At 46.3% G+C, this 15,527-nt stretch overlaps 1 protein-coding gene and 1 pseudogene across 2 annotated transcripts in view; both read left to right on the forward strand.

Annotated features, from left to right (window-relative positions):
• Positions 1–15,527, forward strand: part of ndst2a (N-deacetylase/N-sulfotransferase (heparan glucosaminyl) 2a) — a 544,670-nt gene that overhangs the window by 105,090 nt on the left and 424,053 nt on the right. The window lies entirely within an intron of this gene.
• LOC119956231 lies at positions 5,134–5,872 on the forward strand (annotated as a pseudogene).

Below are 15,527 nucleotides of genomic sequence, written 5' to 3' on the forward strand. Positions count from 1 at the left end.
TCAAATGGGGCTTGAAGCCATGACACACACGAGTGCTACCCGGTGAACTAGGTCAGGGGCAATGCGGTATTGTATCTATCTCTGTACTCCATTCCAGACTGTTCTCAGATAGGTTGTAAGTTCCCCTCGCATGCTTCTCCGGATTCCCTCACTTGGAGCTCTGCAGAGAACCTGGCTGATATTCCAGACCAGCTCTACCCAATTGGTCAGGCCCTGTACCTTGCAGCACAATCGTAGACACGTGAAATCTGGGTCAGCGCGTTTCTCCTGGGCTGGCGAGCAGCCCGGGAGTCCGGATTGTGTGTATGTTGTAACCCTTCACCTCTGTGAAATGCCGAGGGACAGTTAATTGAATTAAAGATTTTATATAAATGTTCCTTGTTGATAACTCATGCTTCAGGATTTGCATGCATGCTTGCGGCTGGCACTTGAGTGCATTACTGAGTTGGTGCTGCATTGGCAGCAGTGTCTTCCCTTCAATAAGATTTTGAACTGAGGTACTGTCTGTAAGGGAAGATTTGAAGGTGACCATTTAAACACCATTTTTAAAAAAATTAAATAATTTTTATTGAGGTTTTTCATTTTATACACTGTACAATAGACAAGGGTATGTGGATCGGGTACAGTATAAAATAACTTTCCATTGGCATCGTCTCCCCCCCAGGACCCGTCCACCATTTACAAGGCAATAGTCAGGAGTGTGATGGAATATTCTCTACTTGCCTGGATGGGTGCAGCTCCAACAAGAAACTTGACACCGGATAAAAGCAAATTACTGCGGATGCTGGAATCTGAAACGAAAGGGAAAATGCTGGAAAATCTCAGCAGGTCTGGCAGCATCTGGAGGGAGAGGAAAAAGCTAACGTTTCGAGTCCGATGACTCTTTGTCAACGCTAACAGACCGAAAGAGTGGGGAATATTTATACTGTGGAGTGAGAATGAAAGATGTCATAGCCACAGAAACCCAGGGGAACCGGGTGCTAATTTCCCTGGGTTTCTGTGGCTATGACTCATCTTTCATTCTCACTCCACAGTATAAATATTCCCCACTCTCTCTGTCTGTTAGCGTTGACAAAGAGTCATTGGACTAGAAACGTTAGCTCTTTCCTCTCCCTACAGATACTGCCAGACTTGCTGAGATTTTCCAGCATATTCCCAGACGTTTAAGAAACGTGACACCGTTCAGGACAAAGCAGCCCTCTTGATTGGCATCCCATCCCTCAGCATAAACATTCATTCCCTCCACCACCGATGCACAGTGGCAATCGTGTGTACCATCTGCCAAATGCACTGCAGCTAGGCAACTTCCAAACCCCTGACCTCTACCAGCTAGAAGGACAAGGACTGCAGAAGTCTAGGAACACCACCACATGCAGCTACCCTGGCACGTCACTCACCATCCTGACTTGTCAACTATTTCGCCCTTTCTTCACAGTCCGTGGGTCAAAACCCCCCTCCCTAACAGCGTTGTGGGTGGACCTACACCACATGGACTGCAGTGGTTCACAAAGGTGGCTCAACACCTACCTCTGAAGGATAAATAGCGATAGTGACAAATGCTGGCTTAGGCTGCAACACTCACATCCCCTAAAGAAAAAGATCCAAAATGGCTTCACTGCGCAATCTGAAGAAGGCAAAATGGAATCATTTACACTAAATTGTCTATTGGAAAAGTTGTAAACTCTTGGATTAGTAGGTCCTGTCCACTTTTGTGTTTTACGCTTCCTCTTTCCGCCTTGATGAGTTTGTTGATGAAATGAAAAAATGAAAATCGCTTATTGTCACGAGTAGGCTTCAATGGTTACTGTGAAAAGCCCCTAGTCGCCACATTCCGGTGCCTGTTCGGGGAGGCTGGTATGGGAATCAAAGCGTGCTGTTGGCCTGCTTGGTTTGCTTTAAAAGGCAGCGATTTAGCCCAGTATGCTAAACCAGCCCGGTGTTGGAGCTCGGGGGTTGTACAAATTTTAAAAAATGAATGGGGCTGACTGGTTTGGTCTATGGAAGCTATGATGGGGACATGCCGGCGTTGGACTGGGGGAGCACAGTAAGAAGTCTTACAACACCAGATTAAAAGTCCAACAGGTTTGTTTCAAACACTAGCTTTCGGAGTGCACCTCCTTCATCAGGTTAATGAGGAGGTGGGTTCCAGAAACACATATATAGACAAATTCAATGACGCAAGATGATACTTTGAATGTGAATCTTTGCAGGTAATTAAGTCTTTACAGGTCCAGACAGTGCGACTGGAGAGAGGGATAATCACAGGTTAAAGAGGCGGGAATTACATTCGAAGGTGATGTATGGGCAGCACGGTAGCATGGTGGTTAGCACAGTTGCTTCACTGCTCCAGGGTCCCAGGTTCGATTCCCGGCTAAGGCCACTGTCTGTGCGGAGTCTGTACGTTCTCCCTGTGTGTGCGTGGGTTTCCTCCGGGTGCTCCGGTTTCTTCCTACAGTCCAAAGATGTGCAGGTTAGGTGGATTGGCCATTCTAAATTGCCCTTCGTGTCCAAAAAAGCTTAGGTAAAGTTACTGGGTTACGGGGATAAAAGGGGTGGCGGCATGTGGTTTAGGTAGGGTTCTGTTTCCAAGTGCCGGTGCAGACTCGATGGGCTGAATAGCCTCCTTCAACCCTGTAAATTCTATGACGTTTGAGTTCTTTGTTTATTATATACTTTCAAGAATTGGATGACATTGAACATTAGCGGGGGTGTTCGGTGGGGGGGGGGATGTTAGATTGTGTATGTTGTTGGTGACTATATATGGGGTGGATGGTGGATTCCTGAATCCTTTTCTTTGCTGTTTGTATTTAAAATATTGAGGGTTGTTTGGGGGTTGGTGGGAGGGAGGGACTGTTGGACAAGGGGATTGACATTGTATTTGTTACCGTTGATTGTTTGTTGGTGGGTGTAAATTTGGATGAAAATGTGAAAAAGGAGAATAAAAATATTTATTTTAAAAAAAAAAGAGGTGTGAATTGTCTCAAGCCAGGACAGTTGGTAGGGTCATTGATCCGTTTTTTCCCCTCTGGTGGAGTTTATTGAATAGCGGATGGGTAGGAGCCCTGTCTAATTTCACCCCAGTGCCAAGATTGTTGAGATTAATCAAAGAGTGCCTATTGCTAGCCTAGCTGAGAACAGCTAAAGCAGCATAGATTGAAGATACACGCAGCCCTCACCACCTCCAATTTGTTTCCGAATCATTCTTGCTGAGTGCTACTTGGATGGGGCTTAGTCTCAACACCTGCTCTAAAGTAAAGACTGACATATTCTCAAGGACTTAATGTTGATCATGTATAGAAAATGATGGGCCAGCTTCACGAATCAAGTCTCAAAGAGCTAATATTGTGGCGGAGAAGAAGTTGTGAAATGATGTAAGAAGTACTCAACGAGTTGATTGGGATGATAACCATAAATTGTATAAACCTTACTTTAAATGTGCTGGAGCTTAGAATGGGAAATTTGTTCTTTTTATTATTATCCACATTGCAAGATGCTGTGATGAATGTAGCAATTTCAGAGATATTGTATTATATGTATTGGGTGCAGTAAGAGTTAAAAACCTTGGTTGGTGTGTGTCTGACTGCTGCAGTCATGTTTTTAAGAATCCTGGTTTGAAGGACAGCTGGACTTCTTGGAGGTGGGTGCAATGAAAGCATCATAAAGGTTTGGGCTATAAGACTTTTGACTATATTAAGAGTGTTCCCTGGGAGTTAGATAACTGGAGACAATGGCCAAAATTCTTCGGTCGTTGCAATTCATTTATCCCACCCGCAGCGCAGAGGGTTCCCAGCGGTGTGGGTTGGTTACAATGGGAAATTCCATTGACAGACAGCAGGAGTGTAAAATCCCACCACCAGTGAATGACCCGCTGCTGGTGGACTGGAGAATCTCACCCTCTGTGTTCAGCTTAGTAAGATGATGGAGTTGATGAGAGGAACCAGGGGCTGAAACAGTTTCTGGAGTTGAGTTTAGTTTTAGATTGGGATGTGAACAGAGGACAATTGCTGTTCTCAATGCAGTTCAGTTAACAATCTGTCTGTGGACAGACGAGCTGATTCTATCCAAACAGTTCAGTTAAAGATTTGACTGGGGACAGACCATAAGCTGCTGACCTCTAGACGGTAACGATTCCCCTCTGAACAGGGTAGGAGCAATTTCAAAGGCTGGCATTTAACTAGTAAATTGAGACAGGCAAGAATCTGCAGCTGGTTCCTGAAGGCGATTTCTTTCTCAAAGTGGTTTATCCAAGATATCTCTTTACGCATCTCTTTACTGTACACAGAATAACACTTTTCACTGTACTTCAGTATACGTGACACATCTAATTCTTACAGCGAATATTCCTGAGTCTGCTAATTGTATTTAAAAGTGGATTTTGGTTTGAGATGGGTGTTGTTTTGAGTGGAAATAAAGATAGCAGTCAAGGTTTATTGTGTCATTGTATTGATAAGCAGTGTTTAATTGGTAATTGAAAGCTACTTGTAATTATACGATTAGAGTTATTAATACTGTGTTAAGGGCAGCATGGTGGCACAGTGGTTAGCATTGCTGCCTCATGGCACCGGGGTCCCAGTTTCGATCCTGGCTCTGGGTCAGTGTCCATGTGCAGTTTGCACATTCTCCCTATGTTTACGTGGGTTTCGCCCCCACAGTCCAAAGATGTGCAGATTGGCCACGCTAAATTGTCCCTTAATTGGGGAAAAAAATGAATTGGGTACTCTAAATTTAAAAACAAAATTAATACTGTGTATGTAATAAAGTTTGTTTTAATGTTCCAAATCTCTATTTGTGCGTGGAATCATTCCTGGAGTGAAGTATCCTTTCCTTACGGCTTTACAAATTAAACAAAATATTCGGGTTTATGTCCGGTGTCCTAGCAACTGTTGGGGTCTGGTACAGGACGGTAATAATGGCTCCTGTCGTCAACGTGATGGGATTCGAGATACGCCACTGATAACAACATCTGGTGCCCTGAGCATCTCGAGGTGCTTCACTGGTGCGATTATCATGCCAAAAGTTGACACTGGGGCCATGTAAAGAGAGGCTAAAAGCTTGGTCAAAGGGGTACTTTAGCTTTTTCCTCTCTGCTCTGCACGGCTGTTGTTCCTGCTGCTCGTCGCTGCCCACTTCGCAATGAGGCTTTACAAATGCATCATCTCCGGCAACGAGATGTTAGACATCTACAAGATTAAGGAAGGCGCCAAGGGCATCATCTATAAGATCAAGGAAGGCGCCAAGAGCATCATCTACAAGATCAAGGAAGGCGCCAAGGGCATCATCTACGAGGTGGAGGGGAAGGTTATTTCCAGAACTGAAGGATCGATTGATGAGCCTTTAATCGGTGGCAATGCTTCCCAAGAGTCAGCCAGTGAACAGACCCAAGTCTTCTAATGTGCGTGGTGTTGACATTATATTGAGTCACAATCTGAAGGAAGTCAGCTTTGCAAAAACCACCTACATAAAGGAATATATGAAAGACCTGAAAAAAAGAACAGAGAAACAAAATCCAGAAGGAGTGAAGACTTTCAGTGACAATGCCCAGGCAGTTAATGCGGAGATTCTATCCAATTTTGTAAACTATCAGTTTTTCTTCAGCGAGAGTATGAACCACGATGGCATGGTTGGATTGTTAAACTATCGTGACGTTGGTATTACTCCATACATGGTTTTCTTCAAGGATGGTTTGGAAATTGTAAAATGCTAAATCTGCTGCCTACAGTTCTTCATGTTGGATTAATCGATCCCAATGGCCTGCCACTCACCATTTTACCTGCAATAAAGTAGAACTGGTATCATTGAGCTGTTTCATGATCAGAAATGGAAGCATTGTTTTAACATTTCAGTTGTAATAAAGTGCATTAATCCCCCAAAATGCCTGTCTGATTTCCATTGATATGTGAGGCAACAAGGTGGCAGATGAAAATGAAATGAAAATCGCTTATTGTCACGAGTAGGCTTCGATGAAGTTACTGTGAAAAGCCCCTAGTCGCCACATTCCGGCGCCTGTTCGGGGAGGCTGGTACGGGAATCGAACCGTGCTGATGGCCTGATTGGTCTGCTTTAAAAGCCAGCGATTTAGCCTGGTGAGCTAAACCAGCCCCTATGTGCTACTATGTGATAGAGTTTACAGCTGACTGGTTTAGCACACCGGGCTAAATAGCTGGCTTTTAAAGCAGACCAAGGCAGGCCAGCAGCACGGTTCGATTCCTGTACCGGCCACCCCGAACAGGCGCCGGAATGTGGTGACTAGGGGCTTTTCACAGTAACTTCATTGAAGCCTACTCGCGACAATAAACGATTTTCATTTCATTTCATTTCATTTCACTTAAAATCGGTCCTTCACAGCATCTGACCTGCTTTATTCGCTTAGACTAGATCACAAAAGCAGTAGTTCTCATCACAGCTCAAGCAGTGGAGATGTCAAAGAAATGAGAGCCTAAGAATCCTCCCTGAGCGAGCAGTGAATCAGATGATCTTTATGGGAGAGGCGAGGGTAAGTATAGAACACCTTAGTTTTCCTAAGTAACTCTTCAAATATTGGGTTTGTGTCTGATCCTGTCATAAAATACAAGGGTGGTTGTGTGATTCACTAAATATATGTCCTGCCATGCTATTGTCCAAATTTCAAGTGCGTTTTGAATTGGTAGACTGCGTACTTTATCTAATACAGCCTTGCAAAAGTCAATCTTTAGTAAACGTTAAAATGTAAAAAAAAAAGGGTAGTTTAAAGAAGGAGAGAGTGGTAGAGGGGCGGAGCGATTCGGGAAGGGACTCCAGGGCTTAGGGCCTTGGCAGCTGTTCGGATGGCTACCAGGAGTGGAGGGATGAGCAAAGGGCCATAATCGGAGACCTCAGCGCTGGCATTTCTGGAAGCTCCGCCATTTCAGCTAATCTGGACCCCAGTTTATTCATTGCTGGTTTTGGGACCACTTTAAATGGCAAATTGAATGTAAGCAGCAGGGTAGCATTGTGGATAGCACAATTGCTTCACAGCTCCAGGGTCCCAGGTTCAATTCCGGCTTGGGTCCCTGTCTGTGCGGAGTCTGCACATCCTCCCCGTGTGTGCGTGGGTTTCCTCCGGGTACTCCGGTTTCCTCCCACAGTCCAAAGATGTGCGGGTTAGGTGGATTGACCATGATAAATTGCCCTTAGTGTCCAAAATTGCCCTGAGTGTTGGGTGGGGTTACTGGGTTATGGGGATAGGGTGGAGGTGTTGACCTTGGGTAGGGTGCTCTTTCCAAGAGCCGGTGCAGACACGATGGGCCGAATGGCCTCCTGCTGCACTGTAAATTCTATGATGATAAATAAGACCTCAAATTAAGGAAATATAAAATTGAGTACTCGCATTGATTGCGGTTCTCTCTGTTTGTGGCTCCCTTCTATATGCAGATGTGATTAATGATGCAGCAAGGGTTTTGCGAAACTACAAGTTTGTTCAGTTTTTAAAAAAAAATTTCACAAAGAATATGCATGTGAGGATGTAGAGCGGAGGTGGAGTTTGCTTTGTAAATGGAATTCATTATTGCTCAATGGAACCGCAAGGAGTGTTTGTACAATTTACAGCAACACTTTCTTTCATAGTTGAGTAATGCTTGCCCCTGCAGGCAGTTTAAAGAGTAGGTGCTTGTGATTTGGTGCCATGTTGGAATCTGCAGTTGCTCATCTCTGGGGTTTCAGCGTATGTTGGTGTTGCTTTAGTGTTTGGATCTTGTCCAGGTGTTTGGCGCTTTGTTAAGGCCCCTGGTGAGACACGTTTCTTTTCTCCACCACTTTCTGATGGTTGGTCTGCAGGAAAGAGGTAAATTCACCCCGAGGGTTGCCCTCTGGCTACACAAATCCAGGAGCTGCCTGCTTGCGCTAAGCAGCTCATTTCTCCTTTACGTTTGGATGAAAATGGGGAAAGTGATGGCATTCAACCCCTCTCGTCACTACCTCCTTGCGAAGAACTGGTCACAGAAGTGCTTATTTTTTGTAATCCTAAAAGCATCGTGTTTAATGAGAAGGGATTCTGAATGCAGTAATGGTTTAATGGTTGCAATGAATTCCGTTGGACCTTACGGGAGTTCATAGCTATTAATTTTTATGCCCTCTTAAGTATCATTAATTTTACAGAGTTGGAGAAAAGGGGGGTTTCTCCATTAGTACCCCTTCCGTTTTCTTAAAATAAATTTAGAGTACCCAATTCTTTATTTTTCCAATTAAGGGACAAATTAGCGTGCCCAATTCACCTAGCCTGCACATCCTTTTGGATTGTGGGGGCGAAATCCACGCAAACACGGGGAGAATGTGCAAACTCCACACGGACAGTGACCCAGAGCCAGGATCGAACCTGGGACCTCAGCGCCGTGAGGCAGCAGGGCTAACTGCGCCACTGTGCTGCCCCCCCCCCCTCCCCAAAACAAATTAAGTTTTTAAGTACATTTCTACAACCTTTTCTTTCAATCAGAGTGTTGTGTGAACAAGGAATGTAGTTGACTTCATTGAGTGAAGCCACTGTCATTTGGTGCAATCTCTAACAGTGCGAAGAATCGGCATTGCCACAAGTGGAGACAGCCAGTAATACAGGACACTTCAGTGTTTGTGTTAGCTGAGCCGTACATGTTTAGTCAGCTCCTGTGCACAGTTCCGAATGAGCTGAGGTATTTAGCAGTTCAGCATAAACATCGGAAGATACTCTATAATAGAGGGCTCTGTCATGTCAATACAACGACTCATGTAGAAACATGTACGCATAGCTACTTAATTCCGTATTGCTTTACAAGTTGATTTTATTACAAATTATACATAACATAGCTATGCCTTCAAGAATGTTGCTGGAACTCAGTTTATTTCCTCATTGGATCACCTAACTGTAGACAAGATGAAGACAAGAAAGGAATACATTTGGAAGCTGTTGAATCAACAATACTAATGCCAGGAACATTAAAAAATATATATATTTCAATTTTAACAAATAAAGCAACAAATCCTCAGAATTGGTGCAGCACAGTGTAAATGTCTCAGTGTAAATGTCTGTGTGCATGAACACAGAAAATGATAGAAGGAAAACAACGCAGTTGATTCAGCTTAATCACTGAACTTGCTGCCCCTGTACCAACGGATAGACTAGAGAATGAGAGAGAGGAGGCGCTGACCGTGAAAATAGGGTAAAATGGTGCATGCCTTCCCACTTAACGAGTGCTTGCACAACCCACGAGAATTTAGTCTCGGGTCTTTGCACCATGTTCGGACACGCAACAGAACCCCCTCCCCAGCTCCAATCGTGCCAGAGAGAGCAGTAAACACATAATGTTCCTTTTCTCAGATACAAGACCAGTTTGTACCTTTCGCAGGAAACACTCGGCAATTATTTAACCCCAAAATAACGAAGACAAAAACTACTACAACCATTCGTGAAGACACTAGTTCTAAGTGGCTCTTTTACATATATCCACCAGACGCATCAAATCCCTAAACTCCAGCTTGATAATCATTCCACACATCTATACAGAGAAGACCAGCAAATATACTTTCAGTTGGTTTAGTTTGAGATCACTGCGGCTAGTGTCTCCCATCACACTGACAATGACGGGATAAAAAGATGCTGGCAAGAGCAGAGGACCTCAGGGTAACAAGGTGCCAGGACATAACCATGAGCACATGGTCCCCTGGTGCACGCCCCTCACTGCCAGATGGGAAAGGGAAAAAGCTGCTCACTGGAAACCCCATTCAGCCTCCCAGGACACCCCACCCAAGAAGGAACATCCCAAGCACATGGGAGCAACAGCACACCGACCACAGTACAAGACATGGCCCGACATTGTACACTCTCGGATACAAGAGTCAGTAAGCCAAGGATACCCACACCATGCCAGGACTCAGGACAGAACCAACCTCACTCCTCGCTAACCCCTTCAGAGGCACTGCCTCGGCCCCGTCAATACTGGAAGATTTGAACCATCCTCGTCCGAGGAAATCCCACCAACAAGGAGAAGAGGAATAGTCAAGACACCTGCTGGGCATCTCGGGAGGGATACGATCCTTCCCTTCTTGAAACAGCAAAGGAAGCCTCCACCCCCACCAAGACACAATGTACAAAATGGGGGGCTGCATAAGCATGCCTCCTACCCAAGTAAGGAAAAGAAACCTCCATAAGATTGGAACACCAGGATTAGCCAAGGAATGCCAGACAAGGTTCAGTACCGTTGTAGCCACCTGGAGTGGCCAGGTCCCGATTTCAAAATGGACACTTACAGAGAGTAAAGGGAAAATTGGACAATGCTAAGAAAACAAGCAGGTGCAAGGTTTGTCTGTGGATTAGAGTTTGCAACTTCCAGACAAACCAATACTACAAGCCATTAGCATAGTAATGAGCTATCTCCGGGGACAAAAGAGAAACATTTAAGCAAACTATACCAGAGCAGACTCCCCGGCGCCAGTGGGGACTAAAACAAAGGTAGGCCAACGGTAACCTAGGGCGCGCCCAGCGATCAAGAAACAACCCCTTTATTGGAGAAAATCAATACAGATGATTAGGACATGGTCCAGTTAATTGGGGCCAAGTTCAGGAACCACCCAAAAGGGCGTGAAGCCCCTTTGGGGTATAAAAAGGAGCCCCCCAAGACAGATCGCTCTCTTCTTCATCTTCATCATCTTGGCCTTTGCTCTCAGTGACGAGAGACCCGCCAAGCACCAGACAAGTAAGTCTAAAGTCAACGCACGCTACGAGATAGGCGCTCCTAGCTACTATTCTACACAAGTTCAATGCCAGCAGCCTCAGAACCAGACAACGGTCATTGTTCCTCTGACTGAGTGGGCACCCAAAGCTAAGTATAGGCTTTAGTAGTAGTTGTAGTTTAGTGAGTAGAGTTTGTGCATGAGTATAATTGACTGTGTGTAAATAAATGTGCATTGATTTCAAACTTACTAACTGGTGTATCGAATCTTTGATCAGTATTCGGTTTTAAACCTTGTGGCGGTATCGAAAAGATACCTGCTGACTCTTGAGGTAGCATAATTAAAACAGAGCAAATTAAGGAGAGAGCATAACGAGCAACACTGTACACTATCACAGAAAGGATACCAGGGACAGAACAGTGTAGCCTCACCAGAGACAGAACACCGCCACCCCAGGGGAGCCCCAGCTTCAAAAAGGAGGGCGCCCTGGAAGTCAATATATGAGATGACTTGGAGGAGGGCGCCTATCTCCCTCACTCAGCCCACCCTCCAACCCATGAAGGACTCCAACAAAGCTGCTCCACGGCACTTAGACTCTCACTCAAACCCTGCCGCCCAGAGGCTACTGTCTCCCCAGTGAAACCCCATCTTGAGGGGGAGAGCAGAACAGGAGCCCCCAAAAGTGGACATCTCTGGTAAGGGAAAGCCACTCCTCCACCCAATCGACCCTCCACCCAAGCCAGCTAAATACAGTTGCTCCTGCCCTAACCCACCTGATCAACCCACCACCGCCACGACCCACACAGTCAAGGGAATATTGAAGACGACAAGGTCAAACGAGGATTAACCGACCACACTTGGGTGTGTGCTGGTACATACTAGCTCCTACCGCAACAACCCCAGAGGGACCAACCGCAAAGAGGAACCACAAGGAACTCGGTCCTCTCCAAGATACATGGTCTGTCCGGGCTGTCGTAGGAGATAGGCACGGATTCTAGAATAACAAAAACACAAAAGAAAAACATGTACTGGTGTTCTAACGGGGGGCTTTCTTCACCCATAATAAGGACGATGGCCATACCACCCACCACCACACCAAACCATCCACCAGCCATCCGTCTGTGGTGGTACTCATCTTCTCTATAAACTAAGTGAGGGGTGTTTAAAATTTACTCCCCCCTTGTAAATGCTAGGGTTACAGCACATAAATAAGGCAAAACCAGGTGGATACTGCACACTGCACAAACTTCTTGTCGCACTACCGACTCGGAATTGCTTTCGCCATTACAGTACAGCAGGCAACAACTGCCTCTGCTCGTATATCGGACGCCCTTGTCAGGAAAGAAAGCAATAACATAAAATCAGCGGCATAGTGGCAGGAAAATAAAATTCAGGATTATTAATGAACAGCAGGATAATAATAGAGCGGCACGGTAGCACAGCGGTTAGCACTGTTGCTTCACGCACCAGGGTCCCGGGTTTGATTCCCGGCTTGGGCCATTGTCTGTGCACGTTCTCCCCGTGTCTGCGTGAGTTCCCTCCCACAAATCCCGAAAGATGTGTTGTCAGGTGAATTGGACATTCTGAATTCCCCCTCTGTGGACCCGAACAGTCGTCGGAGTGTGGTGACCAGGGGATTTTCACAGTGACTTCATTGCAGTGATCATGCAAACCTACTTGCGACAATAATAAACTTGATTGTTATTATTAATATCACCATCCATGGAGAAAGACCACGGTTGTGACAGGATCGCCGAGCAGCATTCAGAATCCGTCCATGGTTCTGTTGAAGCGACGCCCCTCCGCCATGTCGTCATCCTGAAGCCCAGGCAACAAGAAACCTAGGCCCCGCCGGGAGGCGAAGACCCAACATGTCCACCCGCCTCCAAACCCTTTCGAGGAGCATCAAAGACAAGACAGCGTAAGACCAGTGGCCAGGGTCTCCGACCAACCCCAGGCCTCGAAGACCGGATATAATGTGCCTTCAAATGAATACTGTGAAAACATGGCAGCCAACTCTTCACCCGAACACTCTCACGCCCCATCTCTCCGAATAAATCAGGGTAATCGACGCACCATGCAACAGGATTTCCAAGAACTGAAGGCGAGCCCCCACCCACCCCCACCCCACCCAAGGAGACTGCTCCATTGACCGACCAAATTCTCCTCTCCGCATCATCTATTCTCTCGAGGGCATTTCGCACCTACATCCTGCGCCAAGGAACCGGGACCATCATCTGCAACATAATTCGGGATGGCAGCCATCATGTCCGTGCTGGCAGCAGTGCCGAGGTGTAGGCCCCACTCACCAGCAAAACCACCGCTGCAAGCTGGGCCCCACCCCAGCTACCTCCATCCGTTTCAATCAAACGAGGATTTTTTTGACTTGGCCCGGCGGTTCCTTATCGCCAGGATCGTGCAGGGACATATAGTGCAAGACCCAGTGTTGGAGAGTTTTGAGGAGTTTTTCAGACATCCGACAGGAAGGGTGGGGTTGATAGAATTTTACCGTGCAGCCGTTTGGCCCATTGCTCCGCTGCCAATTCTTGGAAAAAGCCATCTAGGGAAGAATTCCAACTCCCCCTTCCCCAACCACTCCTTCCCATAGCACTGCCAATTTCTCCTTTTCCAGTGTTGTTTTTAAAATTTAGAGTACCCAATTCAGTTTTCCCAATTAAGGGGCAATTTAACGTGGCCAATCCACCTACCCTGCACATCTTTGGGTTGTGGGGGCGAAACCCACGCAGACACGGGGAGAATGTGCAAACTCCACACGGACAGTGACCCAGAGCCGGGATCGAACCTGGGACCTCGGCGCCGTGAGGCAGCAGTGCTAACCCACTGCGCCACCTTGCTGCCCTATTTTCAAGTATTTATGCAACTCCCTTGAGACTGTTATTATCAACCCCGTCACCCTTCCATCACCCTTTCAAGCAGATCGTAATTGCTTGCTGCCTTCCAAAAAAACAAAGAAACTGTCCACTCCGTCTCTTTTGGTAATCACCGTAAATCTGCGACCTCGCTTCCCCACCCTCCTGCACTGGGAACTTGCTCTCCCTATTTACTCAGTCAAAACTTGCAGTTTCCAAAGAAAGAAGGCACTTCCTTTTCCAAGTTATAGAATGTGGTGATAAATTTCTGAATGAGACCAGTCACAGAAATCCCCTAATTTGTACTCAGGGAATTGATTTGTCTTCATTCAGCAACGTTGATTTAATGATGAGACTGGATGAATAGTTCATACCATTGATTTCTTTCTCAATTTTATATATATATATATATATATATATATATATAGTTCACGGGCAGAATTACATTCAAGGGTTGTTGAAAAGGGCCTTTGTAGGCATGGCTGAGGTTTCTCTATTCTTGTGGGATGGTGAGAAATCATGCGGAATAAATCCTTTAGTCCAGCAGCTCCGCCTTCATCTTGCTCTCCTGGTAATCTCATGAACGGATCTTGTGTGTGTGTCAGTGTGTGTGTGTGTGTGTCTGTCTGTGTGTGTGTGTCAGTGTGTGTGTGTGTGTGTCTGTCTGTGTGTGTCAGTGTGTGTGTGTGTGGCAGTGTGTGTGTGTCAGTGTCAGTGTGTGTGTGTGTGTCAGTGTGTGTGTGTGTGGCAGTGTGTGTGTGTCAGTGTCAGTGTGTGTGTGTGTGTCAGTGTGTGTGTGTGTGTGTGTGTGTCAGTGTGTCTGTCTGTCTGTGTGTGTCTGTGTGTGTGTGTGTCTGCCTGTGTGTGTGTGTGTCTGTCTGTGTGTGTGTCTGTCTGTGTGTGTGTGTGTGTGAGTGTGTGTGTGTCAGTGTGTGTGTCTGTCTGTGTGTGTCAGTGTGTGTGTGTGGCAGTGTGTGTGTGTCAGTGTCAGTGTGTGTGTGTCTGTCTGTGTGTCTGTGTGTCAGTGTGTGTCAGTGTGTGTGTGTGTGTGTCAGTGTGTGTGTGTGTCAGTGTGTGTGTGTGTCAGTGTGTGTGTGTGTCAGTGTGTGTGTGTGTCAGTGTGTGTGTGTGTATCAGTGTGTGTGTCTGTCTGTGTGTCTGTGTCAGTGTGTGTGTGTGTGTGTCTGTGTGTGTCAGTGTGTGTGTGTGTATCAGTGTGTGTGTCTGTCTGAGTGTGTGTGTGTGTCTGAGTGTGTGTGTCTGTGTGTGTGTGTCAGTGTGTGTGTGTGTGTGTGTCAGTGTGTGTGTGTCTGTCTGTGTGTCTGTGTGTCAGTGTGTGTGTGTGTGTGTCAGTGTGTGTGTGTGTCTGTGTGTGTGTGTCAGTGTGTGTGTGTGTATCAGTGTGTGTGTCTGTCTGTGTGTCTGTGTGTCAGTGTGTGTGTGTGTGTGTCTGTGTGAGTGTGTGTGTGTGTCTGAGTGTGTGTGTGTCTGTCTGTCTGTCTGTGTGTGTGTGTCAGTGTGTGTGTGTGTCAGTGTGTGTGTGTGTGTGTGTCAGTTTGTGTGTGTGTGTCAGTTTGTGTGTGTGCGTCAGTCTGTCTGTGTCAGTGTCTGTCTGTGTGTCAGTCAGTGTGTGTGTCAGTGTCAGTGTGTGTCAGTGTCAGTGTGTGTGTGAGTGTCAGTGTGTGTGTCAGTGTCAGTGTGTGTGTCAGTGTCAGTGTGTGTCAGTGTCTGTGTGTGTCAGTGTCAGTGTGTGTGTCAGTGTGTGTCAGTGAGAGTGTCTGTGTGTCAGTGAGAGTGTCTGTGTGTCAGTGAGAGTGTCTGTGTGTCAGTGTCAGTGTGTGTGTCAGTCAGTGTGTGTGTCAGTGTGTGTCAGTGTGTGTCAGTGTCAGTGTGTGTGTCAGTCAGTGTGTGTGTCAGTGTTTGTCTGTGTGTGTCTGTGTGTGTGTGTCTGTGTGTGTGTGTCTGTGTGTGTGTGTCAGTGTGTGTGTCAGTGTGTGTCTG

The sequence above is a fragment of the Scyliorhinus canicula genome, chromosome 22, assembly GCF_902713615.1.
Source record: "Scyliorhinus canicula chromosome 22, sScyCan1.1, whole genome shotgun sequence".
NCBI lineage: Eukaryota > Metazoa > Chordata > Chondrichthyes > Carcharhiniformes > Scyliorhinidae > Scyliorhinus > Scyliorhinus canicula.